We start from the raw sequence: 19,895 nt of genomic DNA on the forward strand, positions 1-19,895 counted from the left end.
TTTTCATTTGCCCAACCAGTTATATTTTGGCTTAAGTATAAATTTGCTAAAAAAGATTTACCACGAGAATAAATTATATATAAGATCGATTGTATAATTTCCTTTAAAGACTGAATTAAAGGCTCATAATACATTCGTTTACTATGTGACTGCTATTTTATTTGTAAACAGAACGATTGTTTATTTCTTTCTTAATCCTTTTTTTCAATTATTTATTTTCTTATATATACTTGCCAAATTTTTCAGTATTAATTAATAAAGCAGAAAATGTCGTAGAACTTTATTGAAAATGATTACCTCCCTTTAAGGCACTTGCTGTATAAGTTCATGTGTAATATTGAAAGAAGTGACTTTCTTATCATAATTGAGCCGTGCCATGAAAAAACCAACATAGTGGGTTTGCGACCAGCATGGATCCAGACCAGCCTGCGCATCCGCGCAGTCTGGTCAGAATCCTTGCTGTTCGCTAACTGTTTATCCAATTCCAATACGCTTTAAAAGCGAACAGCATGGATCCTGACCAGACTGCGCGGATGCGCAGGCTGGTCTGGATCCATGATGGTCGCAAACCCGCTATGATGGTTTTCTCATGGCACGGTTCATATTATCATTCATATCATCTATTTGGATAGCTACTTCATTTAATTTTTAACCTTATGGAGCTTTATCAAATTGTAAATGGAAAACCTAGAAATACTCAAAGAAAAAGAAATACTCATAATTTCAAATCATTAAACTATGCATTTCTAATAGGGAACTGACCCTATGAAATGAGTCAATTTGTTTTTTTTAATACATCCCAAATAGTATATACGTCATTAAATGTTGCTTGATTGAATGTGAATGGCTACCCTTAACGTATTGCGCTATCGTTTGACTGCTAGTTTAGATCTAATTTTTCCATCGGTGAATAGTGAGTGGGGAGAATGTGTAGGAAGGGCTATTTTCGCTACTTTTTATTTTGTTAACCCTTATCATATGGGACACGACTGATTCGACAAGTAAAGATCATGATCAGCCTGCACATCCGTGCAGTCTGATCAAGATCTACACTGATCGACATTCAGTCAGTATCTCTTAGGTAAGCACCCCTTTTAACAGTTAATGGTACTGTCCAAATTGAAAGATGGACAAGTGCATTATAGAAATTTAGCAGGGTAAGGGTTGAATATAACCTTATTCGTGTTTACCACTTTAATCAAACGATATTTTCCCTACATGTCTTTCAAATTCACAACTGAAAAGCAAAACAATTATAAAGTGCTGTGTAATAAGATGCAATTATTAAAACATTTCCCCATATTTTATGCTGATGACACTGCAACATACTGCCCATCTTCCCAAGTAGTTAAATTTCAGCACTTGAAAAGCACAAAAACTTATTTTGCGACGTTACTTGATATACAAAAAGTATTTCAATAGCAGTTTCATAACATCATTTCCATAATAATTGCATTTATCAAATTTTCTATGATGCATAATATTGCATTTAAATTTCTAATGAAACACAAATGAGCCGTGCCATGAGAAAACCAACATAGTGGGTATGCGACCAGCATGGATCCAGACCAGCCTGCGCATCCGCGCAGTCTGGTCAGGATCCATGCTGTTCGCTTTTAAAGCCTATTGGAATTGGAGAAACTATTAGCGAACAGCATGGATCCTGACCAGACTGCGCGGATGCGCAGGCTGGTCTGGATCCATGCTGGTCGCATACCCACTATGTTGGTTTTCCCATGGCACGGCTCAAATAAATATGCAGCATCAGTGGATATCATTATCATATGATCAGTAACTGTAGAATATTTTCTGAACTACAGGGAAGGGAACTTCGGCGGGCAAGTGCTTGAAGGATGAAACATTACACTAATGCATCAGATTGAAATGTTATTTTTTGCTAACACAATTTAATTGAAATAATACTGTCTCCTCATGCAATTGCATTGGATTCATATTTTGTTTCCATTATGTTGAAAATTAGTCGTGCATTTAGTAGAGACTTACCCTAAGCCCTTTTTACACAAAGGAAACAATCAGTTAAAATGAATTTTTATGATATTGAACAAAACGATTTTGATTTGAAATTTTAAAATAACCTCTAGACTAAATCAATCAAATGAGTCAATCATAACAAATTCTAACCTAGTAAGTTTCTTTATACGCAGAGCGTAACCAAGTGCTTTCTCAGTTACACCGCTTATAATATAGACTTTTTCATTTAAGATAACTACCAGGCTAGTTTGTGGAAGCTCGACTGGTTATCGAGTCTGGTATTATTTTCTTTGCTTGCAAAGGTTCTTCTAAAATATTTCATTCAACCGGGATTACAGCCTACATTTGTTTAAATTAATATCAACATCTCATTGCATGTATACTCAAGATCCATTACATGATACAGCTATTGCAGGCTTTGCATGCATGGCTTGCAAGACACTTAAGCTATAGAAATATGAATTAAAATTAGTAAAATTTCATCCGGGTAGACGCATTTGCAAAATACAGATTCTATTCAGCGTTTATCCGTAAATATTTCTAAATTACATACGTCAGTAAAATATTGTGATTTGTATGGGAAAACAAAATAAAATATGTTCTAAAGGTCGTTTGCAACCGAGTGGGTAGATGCGTTTACAAAAGTTTCTGTTTCAATGAAGTGAACAAAAAGAGTTAATGATCGCGGATTCTGTTTTCAATGAAGTGAACAAAAAGAGTTAATGATCCCGGATTCTGTTACTTAATATATATTTGAACTTGACAATTATCAACCCATTCTTAAAATGATTGTCGATGGCGGATATACGCTTAAAGGGTACATTCATGAGAAATAAACCTCGCTGTGTCAAATACTTTCGCTGTTTTAGTATTTAGTCTCACAAAAGTTTTCCTAACAAATGCAAAGTTGTTTCAACGTCGCTATATATTTCAAATGACCTAAGTTATGCTTTCAGATTTTTTCAATTCAGTTGATTTGTGTATGGTCGGTCTTTTTTTTTTATATAAAAATACGGCTTAAGGTTTTTCCCATAAATCATTATACAAAACACCTTTAGCAAAATATATTGATTTCTACTTTAGAAATATGTATTGTTTGACAACTTGTACTCATTGTCATAACCAGGTTACGCCTGTTTACGCCTGGCTTTGGATTCGTCTTACGCCTGTTGATGAAAACGTGGCTATTAAACGGCGTAGTCGTTGTTACTCCTTTGGTCCCGAATTAAACGAAATTTACCAAATGTTCAAATTAAAATGTTTAATAATATCTAAAATTAATTCAGTATCTAAACGTGGAGTCTAGTATACTAGTGCACACCACAATACAATATACATATACATAACATATAGACCTCTTTGGACAAAAGTCACGCTGAAAATGGGAACATCGTTTAGAAATGGTTAGAAACCTTGAACAATGAACAACCTCACACTAGGATCTAATAATCAAGAAACACATAAACAAAGCGGTAAACAAAAAATAAAACAAGTGGGCACAAGGAACAATCTAGTTGGGCACCGTCTTGCTTTTCTCCGCGTGTGCGTGCGTACGTGCATGTAAATTTGTATGCGTGGACCTTTTAGTGCAAGAATTTGTGCAACAATTTTGCACCTCATGTAAAAAGGATGAAACCTCGGTGCCAGTACACCTTTTAAATTCTTAAGTTAATATTAGCTGTCTCATCATATAATAAATTAAACAATCTTCTTTAAAGTACTCAAACTATCAAATAAGTGCTGTTTAACTCGGGCAAATTCAATATGGGTCATTTCGTACTATTTGCCTCAGGAACACGCTCATAACGTTTCAAGATTACTTCTTTGACATCATAATTTGAGCTTTGAACTACAGACTGCACGGCCTTTGCAAGTGATAACACTTTGTCATAGACGACTCCGATTTCCCCAATGTCATTTAGGATTTTAGCTACTTTTTCAAAACACATAACAGTGAGAGGAAATAAATAACAGTGACTACCGGAAATCGCTGTTAAAATATCATATTCAATACGTATCGAACTCGAGTGAGAGCTTATTATACATAAAAAAATTACAAAAATAAACGTAATAAAGGCAACTTTATGACAACTAATTATAACTTTTACCAGCAATTACCTTACCAGCAATTACCTTATACGCTGTTATGGTATTACAGTTTATAATAGTACATGTATATTGATTACCGGACCTGTTCAGTACGGGGTGTTTAGAGGTCCGGTAACCGGACCTGTAGACTCCGGGCCTAGAGGTCCGGTTACCGGACCCCTAGTCACTTGTGGATAGGGATGGGCATTTTTGCGGAGGTTTCTTACTTGTCATCATGTATTCAGTTTGACAGAAAAAAACAGTTATACTCTACAAACCTTTTTAACTATTGTACAACTTCCATAGCTTCTGACAAGTCGGTCAAAATATGTGCGCATGCGGGATTACCATATTTTCCGGACAATAGGCCGCGGCCTATACGTTAAAAAGTGAAATTTTCAGGGGTGCGGCCTATGCGTCGGAGCGGCCTATACGTCATTTTATTTTTTCATAATGGGCCTTTCATGCGGCCTATACGACAGTTTTAATTTTTCACTTGCATTCTGAAAGCTGTTGAAATTCTATTTCATTTCTCCAGGACATCGTTGCTGGGTGTATCTTGAAATCTACACGCCCGCAATAATTGCACCTTACAAATATGAGTAAAATAGAATAATGAGTTAGCATATGCATGTAATCAACTGTTGTATTTCAAAAAGTTTATTTGTTTTTTTCTTGATATTAATATACATGCATTACACTGCTACGTTTTTAACATACACTATTTGCACATGCATAACAGTAGTGGTTCATTCACGATCATCAAAGCCGTTGAAATTTTCGTCCTCTGAATCTGAATAGGAAAAGTGCAGTTGTTCCTCGTCTAAATGTGAGGATGATACTTTTTCTACAAGCCGATTTAAGGGAACATCGTCGTCACTGCCGTCACTGTCATTTGCAATAGTTCTCGTAAAGTACAGAATGGACAATTTTGCTGAAAAGGCCTTTGAAAACAGCTCACGAAAAATTACATTAACATTCACTGCATTCGGCGGATTAACAAGAGTGATTACCTGTAAATACAATCGATTTCAATGACTACTTATCGAGGACATTCTTTATACGACATGGTCATGTTCGCCGCATTTTAGTGTATAGGCCGCGGCCAATATGCCGTAGCGGCATATACGTTAAATTTCATTTCTGCAATAGATGAAATATACAGCTGCGGCCAATACGGTGCAGCGGCCTATTGTCCGGAAAATACGGTAGTCTAAATAATGAGACCTCGGGTAGACCAATTTTACATTCTAATATTTCACGTTGTCTACCTAGAGGAGGGGGATATCGACCAGTCAAAAAAGTATAACGATATTCAACTCTCGAGTACAATTATTTGGACTAATCCGGGATAGGCTACAGTCATTCTGTTGACATTTCTGATCAACGCGTCAGACCGGACAATGACGCTGTCTAAAGCATCTTGAGACTGAGACACTTCTAGTGACCTATTGATCGATCCCATTACAACTCGAACTCGCTCAAGGAAGTTTCCGATGTCCATTACTTTGTCATTATTTGATATAAGCTGGCTGGTTTTTTTTTTCTTTTCAGTCTTTCTTAAATTGCGCTCAAATGAATAACGAGCTTTCTCACTGGTCGATAGAAAAACAATACCCTACCGAACTATACTGCATCCGGTTAAAGCCGGGTAAACCGCATGATGCGGTTAAGTATTTCACGCACAAACGGTTCAGAACTGTTCCAGCGCATCTTGCGTTTTAGGCACCGCATAATGCGGTTTATAAACCGCAAGACGCGCTTTATAAACCGCATGATGCGCTTTTAAACCGCAAGATGTGGTTTCTGAGAGTTTTGAACCAGTTCGTATCCCATATAAGCATCCGTTAGCCGCGGATGATTATTCAGGCCTAAAACATTCTTTGTTTCCGGTAACATGTTAAAAAAATTAGGGTAGGTAGGTCGAGTTTTTCCGGAAATTATTTTTGTGTCAAAAATGAATACAAATAAGGGGGTTATGCCTTTAGAGCATCAGTAAATTGATTTCTAAAATCACTGACCATGTTTAAAGCATAAAAAATGCAGTTTTGCAACTTTTTGTTAAAAAGTTGAAAAAAAAAATTCTCCAAGGCCATAAAAACATTTAGGGTCGGGCCAAAAATTTAGTGTAGGTCAGGATACCGGAAAAAAACATTTTTTTACGCCTCATATTTCATGATTCATCACCATCATTTTATTACTATTACTACTACTACTACTACTACTACTACTACTACTACTACTACTATCATTATAATAAAACATTTCTGCTCCGTGCAAGTCGAATATATCTTTACATGTATATTTATATGACATTAAAGTTTGAAGAACAACCAAATGTAAATATTTTGGATAGCAAAATAAAGCCTCTAAACTTTCATAGTTTTCCTTTTTACTCTGCTCTTTTAATTTCAGTATACAAGATTAATAAACATACACATGATAAAAGCTACTGACGCAGCATTTTTTTTTTATTTTGTTATGAATTTTCCCATGCAAGATATCCTGCTTGAATAATTACCACACCATTTCTTTTGTGAAATTTCAAGTTAAAGTGCGCACCAAAAGAAATTTTAGACATAAAATATTTATGAGGTTTTGCATTCAAAACTGTTGTCTCCATTACGTTGAAATAGATTTTAATCATTCAAATGTGTGCAATTGAAAACATTACTAGATCCATAAATTAAGTGTAAAGATCCTTCAAAACTATTACCAAATTTCAGTTAGGTGAGGATGCAAGGGGTTTAATTACCATAAATGCGGGCATAAGTTGAAGTGTCACGTACACATAATAATAAGTGGAGCAATATCTTGATAAGTGCGTCTGAATGATTTAAAAAAAAAGAAAAAAAAGAAAAAAGGATTGCTGGATATCTATAGCAGATGTACAATCTTTTATTCATGAAGAGGAATGGGAATGCCGTTCTTTCGTTAATTCCCATCGATGGAAAAATGAATACCTAACTTTGAGACCGTACAAGAGTTTTTCGCGTACTTTGATTTTTAGCTCGACTATACGAAGTATAGTGAGCACTATCCTATGCACCTCGGCGTCGGCGTCTTTCCGCGTCCCCTACTTGGTTAAAGTTTTTGACACTTTCTCTTTTTTCTCCTTACCTCTGTAATTACTTGATGGATTTGTTTTAAACTTAAAATAGTAATTCCTCATCATCACCCACATCATCTGGTGTAAGACCATAACTCTCACACCAATATTTCATGAATTATCCCCCTTTTTACTTAGAATTTCAGGTTAAAGTTTGGTGCACTTTCATCTTGTCTCAGTTATTACTATATGGATTTGATTCAAACATGAAAATAGTTGTTCCACCTTATCACCAACATCATGTGACACAAGGTCCATAACTCTGGCACCAATGTTTCATGAATTATGCCCCCTTTTACTTAGAATTTAAGGTTAATTTTGATGCATTTTCATTATTTCTCTGTTATTACGGGGATGATGCGATTCAAATAATAAACAGGTGGTCAACATCATCACTAACATCATATGACACAAAGGCCATAACTCTAGCACCAGTATTTCATGAATTATCTCCACTTTTTACTTAGAATTTCAGGTTAAATCTTTGGTACACTTTCACTCTATCTCTGTTATTACTGAATGCATTTGATTCAAACTTAAAGCAGTTGTTCCACATCATCACCCACATCATATGACACAAGATGCATTACTCTTGCACCAATATTTCATGAATTGTGCCCCTTTTTGCTAAGAATTATACTTATTTAATGTTTTGATACACTTTATCTTTATCTCTTTTATAACTTAATACTTTTGACACAGATTCAAACTATTGTCCAATATCTTCATCCATATTGGAGTCATTAAACACACCAGTGACAGCTCCAGTTTCTTCAGACAGCTCTTGTTGCAAATATAGTGGTTATAACAAGTGCACCGGTAACAGCTGAACTGTAAACAAAGAACTCTGTGCTTATGAATCATTAGTCATAATGCTGACTGAAATCCTGATTATTGCTTGAGCTAAGCGGGCGGGCGATCCTGCCAGTTAGTAAGTTCATACTTTAAAAAATATGTAAAATTTGGGCAGTTTTAACCGATTAAAATGTTGACAAAATCAGATTATTTCTTTTCTTTACATGAAAATTGCCGTTAGCTAAAAAAATCAATACGCCAATAATCCCCGGAGTACACCGAACAAGTTATTGTCACAACTATAACTATATTGCTCTAGTTCACGCAATGTAGTCAGGTGAACTTTCACTGCCTAGCTGTTGGTACTGCTGTTATAGCGAAGTGGTAGAGTGTCTGTCAGAGCTTAAATATTTGCATTCTGTTACGGCATGTATTTGCAGGTTACAATACTGTTCCAGATATTCAATATTTTCAGACAATGGTATAGTGGATCATAATGTAGCAATCCAGATCACTGCTGAATGTAAAATGAAGTACACCCAAATAGAAAATATCCAATATATTAAGTCCCTTTGATGTTTTGCTCTACTTGTTCAAGTAAAGCCCGCCCGCTTAGGTCAATAGAGAGAGCATAGATTTACGGATCGCGGGGTTGTGAATTTGATTCCCGGTTGGGGCATGTGTTCCCCGTGACGATTGGATGTAAGACTGAAATAAGTCTGAAATAATTCGTCCTCCACCTCTGATTCATGTGGGGAATTTGCATGGCAGTTATTTGTGGAGAACTTGTATGGGTACAGAATCCAGGAACATTGGTTAGGTTAACTGCCCACCGTTTTATACCTGGGATACTACTGAAAACGGCATTTTAACCCAAACAAAACAAACAAACATTTCCTTGATCAAAAAAGTTTCTTTTATATTAATTAAAATAATGCTCATAACTACACACTTCTGGTTAAAATATTGTAAATATATCAACATTGAGAAATATATGGACAAATGTCGGCATTTCAAATCTTTTTAACTTCATACTTATCATTTGAAAAAAAGGTACTATCTCTACTTAACTCCACATAAAATTAATAGACCCTTGGTTTCAGCTTTAGACAAAAAGCGAACATCTTCCTGACAGAGGAATGCTTTAGCTATACACTTCTAGTAAACCTGTACGTATACCAGAAATATCCTCAAAAATAACCCTTGACTATTTACAGACATTCAAGTTGAATAATATTTTTTTTATGAGAAGTTACATATTTTAAACCATTATAATGAATATTTGACCAGTCTTAACATCCGGTTGTTGTCCACATGAAGTAAACACAGATAATGTTTATATTTTTGGGAGACAAATATGAATTAAGACGATAGGTATATATTCATTTATTCAAGGTGTACTTTTTATACATGTATTCATGATGAATACGTTATTTACAGCAAAGAAAGAAAAAAGAAAAGAAAACAGTGAAATCGTTAAGCAGAGATTACAAAACGTTTAGCCCGTTTCCTTGACTCGATGCGTTTTGCGTTTTTAGCTCGACTATTCGAAGAATAAGTGCTATCCTACTCACCACGGCATCGGCGTCGGTATTACACCTTGGTTAAAGTTTTCGTACCAGTCTACATTTTGACAAAAGCTTTTGCTATACAGCTTTAAGAATTTCCAGCAATTGTGTACCATCACCAGTATAAGGCAAGAGCACATAACTCCACCAAGGATTTTGTCTTCATCATGCCCCCTTTTAACTTACAAATCTTGCTTAATCTGTTTGTACTAGTTCATATTTCGAGTTTAACAGTTTGACATACGACTTTGAAACTTTTGTCAGCTGTTTATTATTATAACAGTATCTATCTGTAGGCAAACGTACATAACAAGTATTCTGGCTGAATTATGGCCATTTTTGGAATTAGAAATTTTATTGACTCTTCTATATTTCTCTGCTACCGTGCAGATGAACACACTGAAAATTTACATTATTAATCCGACACAAATACCACATTAAAAAAGGAAATAAAAATGGGACGTATAAAAAACCAAATGCAGTTTTAGTTATCGAGAGTTTTCACTATTTGCACGTGCTTACAACTTCAACAACAAACTATAATATTCGATATTGAAAGGCGTTGTCTTGAAAAAAAAACTTATAAATGACTTTCGATTAAATCAATAAGGTGAAGTTTTGTCATAAGTCGTCACACTCTGCTATTAAAGCTCCTTTGGAAAATGCAGTGGTTAGTTCATATAATGGTTCAGAAAATGTAGGATAAGATAAGCTAAGATACAAAACATTACATACATTTTTTTCCACAAGTACAAGACGGTGGGGTTTGTTTCCCAATCAAGACATCTTGAACATTTTTTAAAGATAATAAGGTGCAGCTGTTAAGTAAACTGCAACAAGAAACGATGCACATGTAGCCTGCTTTACTGACTATGGTGACTGAAGATGAACAAGCTATAGCAATGCGGAGATATTTGAAGACATTTTGATAGAGTAGTAAGATTCAAACAGTATGGATGAGGAGAAAGACACTTTTGACGTGTCCTTTTGCCGTTGATGGTATTTTAACTGGTACTTATTAACCAGGACACTCAATTTTGAATGCAAATAAAGGTTGAGTCATTAACGGTTTACAAAATTATATTATATTTCAAAGTTTTTTTTCAGGTTGAAGTTATATATTGAAACAAGAGAATAACCTTAAAGTAAAAAGTAAATATCATAGTAAACATGGTTTGCTGAATATTTTAACAAAGTATCATAGAATTCAGTTAAATAAAATACTAGTATATATTTTGATATTTCGACAATGCTTATGTCGAAATAATGCGGCTTTGACATAAACTTTTCTCCCTTTTATCTTTTTCTAAATGTCCAGGCTGTTTTCCACTAGGCGACTTTTTTTCTTAAGTTTGGTTCATAATTGTTTTGAGGACTTAATTATATGGTACACTAGCTTCTATAGGTAAAGAACTTTTCTGAAGGAATTGTTTTAAGGTGGAGACTCTATTTGAGGTAAAGTACTAAGCCTATGAAGTATTACTATCAAATGTCATTATGACACCGTTCTCCGTATGTTTAAGTACCTTGTCATCATCATCATTTAAAGAGCAACAAATCTCGGATGATATAGACAATATGCAAATATAAAATTTAGTGGTCATTAGGTCTACTAGAAATGTAAACATTTAACGTCGTGTTTTTCTCTGGGGTTAAATGATTTTAATTTTTTATCACCTATAATACATAAAAACAATTTTGTAATACAATGTAATAATATTTGATTTTTTTTGAGTCATGTCTGATTTAATATTTTAATTGTAGCATTTTTTCACATAATTTATATATCGATTACTGGACCTCCAGACAGCACATTTACGGGTTGTCTAGTGATCCGATAACCGGAACACCGTAATGGAACGTTCCGATATTAACCAGTCGTTGCCGACTGGGTAATCTAATCCATCTATATGCATATATATATATATATATATATATATATATATATATATATATATATATATCATTCAAAAGAGTGTAATATTTATGGCTTTAGACATATCTATTTTGTTTCTGACAAACCAGTTATAGTATATATACCAAATCTTAAACTTATATATGAATTCCATCATTCAGTTTCTAAAACGCTCCCTTATTGTTTCAGAAGATGAGGATCGAAGATGTTGGCCGTATAAAAAGTAGTTCCCTAGCAATGCCTGCCAGTACAAGTACAGCAGAGAGATAATAAGGCACGTACGAAATACCAAAGGAATCTTACACCTGTCAAGATGAATATATACCGTGAGAGGCCCAACAGTGCCGGATTTGTAGCTGATGATTTGTCGAGGAGGATGGAATGGATATTAGAAATATTCCGTGAGAGGTCCAATAGTGCCGAGTTTGTAGCTGATGAATTGTCGAGGAGGATGGAATGGAGATAAGAAATCTTTATATTTCAATGATGTAGGTGCTAAATGTTGCATTTATGAATTAATTTTGGGTTCTTCAAGGCCATTATTTCCCTATAACAGGTCTAATGAAATCACCATGTAAACACATTTGCCTTGTTTTCTGATTGGTGTGCGGTTTATAAAAGTGTTTGCTGTGCACTGAAAAGTTATATTTTGTTATTAGCACATATAATATGCATATAAAGGGAAGTACTTTATGTAAAATGACAGTCTTATAGTTACATAGTTATTCCCCTTACTTCTTCAGACAGGACGTTGTGATTTGATTTTGTTAGGCATGATGCCTTGCGACCTTGTTTTCATGAATGACGTCGTTGTCGGCCATTTTCTTTTACAGTTTGTTTTGGGTTTAACGCCGTTTTTCAACAGTATTTCAGTTAGGTAACGGCGGGCAGTCAACCTAACCAGTGTTCCTGGATTCTGTAATAGTACAAACCTGTTGTCTGCAAGTTACTATCAACTTCACCACATAGATCAGAAGGGAGGACGAATAATTTCAGACACAATGTCTTTTATCAAATCGTCACGGAGAACATACGGCCAGCCCGGGGATCGAACTCGCGACCCCGTGATCAGTAGATCTGCGCTCTCCGTATTGAACTAAGCGGGGCTCTTTAAGAGGCTTCTACTTATACCTGGTCTCTAAATTGTATGGTCCTGTCATTCTTATACAACTGAACTTTAACAAACCGAAACGAAAATGATATTATTCTAAAGACATATTTAGTATTACGATAAAGGTAACTATGAGAAATTATGTCATATTCTCAGTCTCACGAAGTGCAAATCAATTCATTAAACGACAATTTTTACAAAATACCAAAAGGACATTTCATCCATAATTAAAACTGCTGCCTGAAAACTTATTCCAAACATTTCTAACGACGTCCCCTTGGTGGTTAAAGACCACCAGTTGTCTTCCTTTATAAATAATACACTTCGGTTGTAATAATAATTTGAACTATGTAAAGCGCCTTTGAACGTGAAATTGATCATGAAAAGGGCGCTATATAAATCTGGTATAATAATAATACTATGGTGGTACGGCCTTCCTTCAATCGAAACATATTAATCTAGCCTTAGTAGGATCGAAATAATGGACGGAAAACATACCAAAAAAATATTTCTCGTATGATTGACCCATTTTTTTCATAATTAGAATGTCGAGAAGAAAATCGTTTCATGAAACGATTTATCAATGTATATCGGATACATCAAATATTGTCAAAATTTATAATAAAATACACTCAGTAAAAAGATTCAATTGTGAAAAAGAAATCAGTTCTTGTTTTTATTTATATGACTAACCCATTAGTACGGTAAAATCATCTTTTTCTAAGTACGTTCCTTTAACTTTCTTGATCTGGTGGTATCTGACCTATAAAGGAATGTTTCTTATTACATTTTTACAGGTTCTGCTTCAAGCATCATCTAATACCAACCCACTTTGCGAAGTTTCATTAGGAACTGTAAAGTTTTAACAAGAATATGGACATTTTACTAAGGTATGCCCCTGTCAATTCACATGCCTAGATTTAGACCCTAACGTCATTTTGTTGAAATTTCCGAAAGAAAGAGTTTATTTCCATTGGTTTTTGCTTGCACGCTGAAATGTGTTTCCACTGAGGCTCGTAAAAATTTAAACAAAGTTTATTAATATCGAATATTTGTAGGCAGTACAGAGACAGGAAAGACAAGAAAGGAGATGCGTGTGCATGCGTGCGTGCGTGTGTGTGTGCGTGCGTGCGTGTGTGTGTGTTCAAGCGGCTTTGAAAATAATTTGCAAAGGAATACGCAGATCTTAGAATGATCAGATCAGTTCGGTAGAAAAAACATCGTTATTCAGTAGGATATACCTTTTTATGCATGTTTGCCTTTTTCTTGTTGAAAACTTATTAGAAATTAAAAGTTATTCAATAATATTGTAAATCTGTTGTGTTGTTTTCAAAGTTGAAAGAAATATATTTTTCCACTTTCAGCAAGGAACAGAGTAACAGACTTGCGATTTTGCAGAGAAGCGCAGCCTTACAAGACTTAAAGGAAGCCAAAACGTACTTTTGTTACATTACTTCATTTGTACTTAACTGAAATAAGTCATGTTTTGGAGATACCAGTATTCATACACACCATCGATTTAGCTATATACGGTGATATGTTTACTGAGTTTGTTACCAGTTGTAACCTCTTCTCCGCAAGTAGCTGGAAACTTCCACAGGTGAATGGAAGACGAGGGCCTGTATACGTTTATAGGTCACTGTGAAATTTGGTCTCATCCGGAATTTGAACCTGAGACCTTATTTGAAGTTAATTACTCTGCCTATTGGGCTAACTATGTTGACTGCAGTGTACCGTAAATACCGGTATACATGAAAATACGTTGAACTTGTACTGTTTTTGAAAACAACAGCTTCCGAAATATTCCCCATAACTTTGGAATTTAGTTGATTCAATCCACTTTCCTAAATTCTCGTGTTTCTTTACACTCTGTAGCTCTGTGAATGTTTCTTCTCTTTGTTGTTTGATCCTAATACAGTAAAAAGTTTACGGCTCAGTCTTTCGTAGCTTTAACTCTGTCAGAGATGTAGGATATTGTAATATCTGCATGAGTTTTTAGACCAGTCCATAAATGCAATCATTCTGTTGGTTATATTCAAAACTGAGCTTTCACCTTTTCACCTTTTCGGAATGAAATCGGTTACTCAACAAGGATTTTATTCATGCATGTTTTCGCTTGGTTTCGGTCGACTTTTAGGTTCCGTTTCGGCATATATGTGAAATGGCCTTTTGGTCATAATGTATTTATTTTTTAAGTTCGGTTTCGGTTCCGGTTCAAAGTACATGTAAACTGGCCTTAAGGTTCATGCAAGGTGTTTGACTACCTATCTACTAATGAATTTTTTATAGACCATTGATATTCATAAAATAATAAATATAATACCAAATTTTTCACAAGAAGTAAGAAAGTCTTTCTATATTTTCATTTTTTTTTCATTCTGTTTATATTTATATGTGTCTAAGATATTTCTAAATTTCTAAAGGTAGCTGCGAAATTCAAATCGGTTAAATTTAAAGTGTCTCATAGTTTGTTCATTTTAAAGATAAAAATGCGACAGAGATTTAGTTTGTTGTACCCTAATAAAACAAAATCTTCTATATTAGGTACCATCAAGCAGAGCTGTCGCAAACGAAACCAGGTCACGTGTTTAACCGAATGCTGCAGGCGCCCTGTTTTATAAAATGTTAAGTAAGTAATGCAAATTATATAGTTTCATAAAAAATGCAAGCTTCATCAGGGAGTCCATCTGAAAGAGACACGTCCGCAGTTTTTTTATAAGTTTTATTATTTGTCCTTAAGATCTTAGTAAAAGTTTTGAAACATACTTGCATGTATAATATAATTGCTTCTGAAAAGGCTCTAACGTATTGCAATTATGAACAAATCCAACATTGTACCAGCCTTGTGGTGTGTAATGGTTTTCATGTCTTAAGATATGTTGAACTTTTTTCCTCTTTCAGGTGTAAATTGTTCGTCAGACTGGAACTATTTGAGAAACTGAAACATTTCATTCCAAATGTGAATCGGCTGACATATAAACCCCTATGAGCATGCCCTGCAAAGTTCTCTTCCATACCAGTTTCCATATAAAACAAGCTTCGTCGTTGCCAGCAACACATGTCGTCGACGTCCAAAACAAATAAACATAGAAAGCAATTATTACATATCTCGTCTCCTTATTTCCACAATGCCGTGACTAGCTCTTTGATAGTTTTTGAAAACGGCGTTTAAAGTTTAAGTGTCAATGACTTTACACTACCCACAGGCTACAGCCTTGTTGAACTGAAATTTAACCTGTTTAATTTCATTTCTACAAGGCCACAAATACACCATCATACTGAAGTCATAGAGACAATGTCATACCTATTGCCATTAAAATCTCCATTTTGCCAAACATGGATTTACGGCACTCTGAAATTAAGGCGACGACCTTATTATAAAGAGTAACAACTTCTCAGAATGATTGGAAACATCCCCTAAAATGCTACGTATAAGATAAGGGGTCACGTCAGACTACTTTAGTCTGTCTGGGCCTTGCTTTCATTCTTTTAACCCTTAGCCTGCTGGCGGCAAGTGATTCTGCCTTTGCGACCAGTGCAGACCAAGATCAGCCTGCACATCCGCACTGTTCGCTATTTAGTCAGTAAATTTTCAGTGAACACCCCTTCGAATAATAAATGGTATTGTCCAAATTGAATGATGGACCATTCCATTTGAGAAATTTAGCAGGGTAAGGGTTAATGAAAGGAGAAGTCTTTATTTAACCAGTATTTAGCTCGGACCCCGTGGTATTTAGGTGACAGCATTTTAGCTACTTTATAGACAAGAAGTTAATGGCACTTGAAACTCGGGTTTCACCCTAAGGTCAATAAAAATTTACTAGTGGCAATAACCTCTTCTTGAACGCCACTGCCGTTTATTAATAATGTATGATTGTACATAGATTAGCTTATAGACTATGCTATTTTTTATTCTAATTTCTTAAAGATGTGAATAGAGCCAGTCTATATCCTAGGTCAAATATCATTACAATCAGTTCATGAAAAAGACTGACATTTGTCACTACAAAATAAGCTAAAAGAAAAATTCAAAAAATCTAAAGTCTTGTGATAAATTCTTTATTATCAGTCTATATTGTACAGTAGTTTGAATGTAGCGCATAAGTTAAGTATAAACTACTATTTTTGTCTTACAGAAAATTTGTCTAGCATTGGCAGCCAATTAAAGAAGTACTCACCAATAAAACGGATTGATTCTGGGTAAGTTTAACTGTTATTTATGTATACAAGAAAAAAGGCCGGCAGTGCTTATTTAGGGAATGTGAGCTTTGCCTTAATTCCACCACTTAAATTCTCCTTTTTAATATGTATGTGATTTTCTTGCAATACATAACTATAGATTTGATTAATATCCAATTATTTTCAAGTTTGATATTTTCTATTAATTTATAATTGTCATTGTTTTTACAGAACCTTCAGTCACGTGGTACTGACACGTATAAAGCTCAACACGTGTAACAGAAAGGTTGCAATACAAATCACACAGGTAGATTAGGTTCCCTACAATAAATTGCTACACGAAATAGATATGAGCCGTGCCATGAGAAAACCAACATAGTGGGTTTGCGACCAGCATGGATCCAGACCAGCCTGCGCATCCGCGCAGTCTGGTCAGGATCCATGCTGTTCGCTTTTAAAGCCTACTGCAATTAGAGAAACTGTTGGCGAACAGCATGGATCCTGACCAGACTGCGCGGATGCGCTGGCTTGTCTGGATCCATGCTGGTCACAAACCCACTATGTTGGTTTTCTCATGGCACGGCTCATATAACGATGAGAATCCGACACGAAAATGTTATCAGTGCCTTAGATATTGCATATGTGGAGGCAGTAAAGAAGGTGTGGCTAGTGTTGGAGTACATGAGGTGAAGTTCACTTGCTTGTATTCTTAAGAAGATGTTGCTGTAAGAAAGCCAAACAGCATACTTTTTAAAGAATGTGTAAAGGTGCAGGACTATTTCCACAGGGCAAATATCGTGCATAGAGACATTAAAAGTAATAACGTGCTGATTGACATTAATCCCGGACTTTGGTACAGTAAATATAAAACGAAGCGGGAGATAGTCGGAACTCCATTTGGATGGCACCGAAGGTGGTTCCAATGTAAACTCATCGTAATAGTAATTCTCGATTAGTTTGTAGCTATTAGGTAATTTAAATGTACCACGTTGAAACATAGGTACAAATAAATATAAATACTATTACTTTTATGATTGGTTGTTTCTTAGAGCAGACTTAAGGCAGCGGATCCGTAATACTAACTGGCAAATAACGTGTTCTCGGTATGCCATTTCAGCATTCTCCGACTTTTACGGAAAGCCATGTGCGCCTTGAAGTCAAATAGTACTAAATAGGTAATCAGGCAGTACTTCCGGACTGGTCGGAAATCCTCAAATTTTTTCCCCATTTAAAGTAGCATTCTCATGTTTTATGTAGGCCAGTTCCTGTTTTTATTTCATTGTAGGCTTATCCTTGACATTTATGTAGCATTTTCAAGGAGATTTTTTTTTGCATTTATAGAAATGTAAACAAACCGTATTAATCATGTGTTCATACAAACATTTTAGCTGTCAGTTTGGAAGATATTCTTTAGTGTTGACTGGCATGTCAGACAAAAATCTCTCTTAGCAGATACATGACATCTCGAGGGTTCAACGCAATAAGGGCGTATCTACATATAGTTATTATATGTAGATACGCCCTTATTGCGTTGAACCCTCGATCTATGAACCGTACTTTTCTTGGTGTTTTTTTTTTGTTTGTGTGGTTTATATTTCATTTAAGAAACATAAGGCTAGTAATTCTTTTTTAAAAATGGGCCTAGCTATGTGTTACAGCTCTCAGAAGATTGTTAATTTTATATAGAACATATAGGAGCTGTATTTACGTTCGAGGAATGCCGAATGCATAACGAGAATAATTTATCACATGGAAATTGCCGAGTGTCATTACGGGTTCACTATCTTAATATTGACCAATGGCAATGCTGCATTCTGAGACTGGTCTCAAAAGTCAGTTTCAAAACCCTGGACCTTGACTGGTTATCTTTAACTGCAAATAGCCAAAAATGTAAAAGTTCTGTACTTTGAGCAATGAACTAAAGGACTTTCACGACAAGAGCTTGGAAGTGGAAATGCACAAAAGAGCAACAGCAAGTGAGCTTTCAATGCTTGGGATTCCTTCTAGTGGAAGCGAAGTTGTTAAAACACAAATGAATATTATTTAATCTACTGCACATTATTATCTGCATTGAAAGGATTACATGTTTTCTTTATATAGTATTTCGCTTGATTTTAGTGATTCATTTCGTGTCTAGTTTTATATCAACTGATAAAATATGATTCAGCCGCTGATATACTAGCAAATGTGTTGTAAGTTCCGGACTTACTTCGAAGAAAAAAAGATATATTTCACATTTTCTGTTAACCTAGTTATCCTTCCGTTGTTCGTATGTACACTAGAGTGTGTATTTTATGAGCATTGCAGTGGGATAATATCGTTTGAACATAGATTCAAAGAGGATATAATGGTCTGTAAATGGGTACAGTATTTTGCACAAAACGGAAAAAAAACGTCGCAGAAAAGAAGCAGTTTATTGTGTATATAAGCAAACTAAAATAAAGCAGCATATTGAAATACAGATAAAAAAGTATTAGACCAGAACGACTTCAAGATTTTGTGGCCATTATTCTGCATAAGAATTGGGCTCAAATAACATTGATCTGAACTTGTCTCGCTGAATAATACACATCAGGGTTGTATTAGATCTTCTCTTGATTTCTATTATATGAACTTCCCAAGGAAATAAAGTATATCGCCCGTACGTGTAATTATATTCCGGTCTGGTGTTGAAATAAGTTTGTGAACGACTGTATCAGTTGGTGTCTTAGTCTCATCAGTCGTACTCCCTGTCTCCTCCTTATTACAATCATACGGTGCCCCTAAAGTGACATGTTACACACATTTTTTCCAATTAGGTAATGTGAGACTTTTTTTTATTTCGTTTAAACGAAATAACTTATTTCGTTTAAGCGAAATGATTATTTCGTTTAAACGAAATAACTTATTTCGTTTAAACGAAATCATTTCGTTTAAACGAAATCATTTCGTTTAAACGAAATAAAAAAAGTCTCACATTACCTAATTGGAAAAAAAGTGTGTAACATGTCACTTTAGGGGCACCGTACAATCATCATGATGTCTTTTCATGTTCACAGGTACTTGTCGGTAGGTAGTGTAAACATTAGGTATTCGCATCGCCTCACATTTCGCCATGTCACTTTAAAGATTCTCAACGCGCAATGCCAGTTGAATACG

At 35.1% G+C, this 19,895-nt stretch overlaps 1 long non-coding RNA gene across 2 annotated transcripts in view; it reads left to right on the forward strand.

The window, feature by feature from the left end:
• Positions 1 to 17,140, forward strand: part of LOC123549168 (uncharacterized) — a 53,745-nt gene extending 36,605 nt beyond the window's left edge. The window contains exons 2-6 of one of the 2 annotated variants that reach the window (XR_008371313.1): positions 11,657 to 11,955; positions 13,943 to 14,014; positions 15,123 to 15,207; positions 15,480 to 16,778; positions 16,989 to 17,140. This is a non-coding gene — a long non-coding RNA (uncharacterized LOC123549168). The remainder of the gene's footprint in view (positions 1 to 11,656; positions 11,956 to 13,942; positions 14,015 to 15,122; positions 15,208 to 15,479; positions 16,779 to 16,988) is intronic. The other variant, XR_008371312.1, reaches the window with a different exon arrangement.
• Positions 17,141 to 19,895: the final 2,755 nt, after the last annotated feature.

This window comes from Mercenaria mercenaria, chromosome 6, assembly GCF_021730395.1.
Source record: "Mercenaria mercenaria strain notata chromosome 6, MADL_Memer_1, whole genome shotgun sequence".
NCBI lineage: Eukaryota > Metazoa > Mollusca > Bivalvia > Venerida > Veneridae > Mercenaria > Mercenaria mercenaria.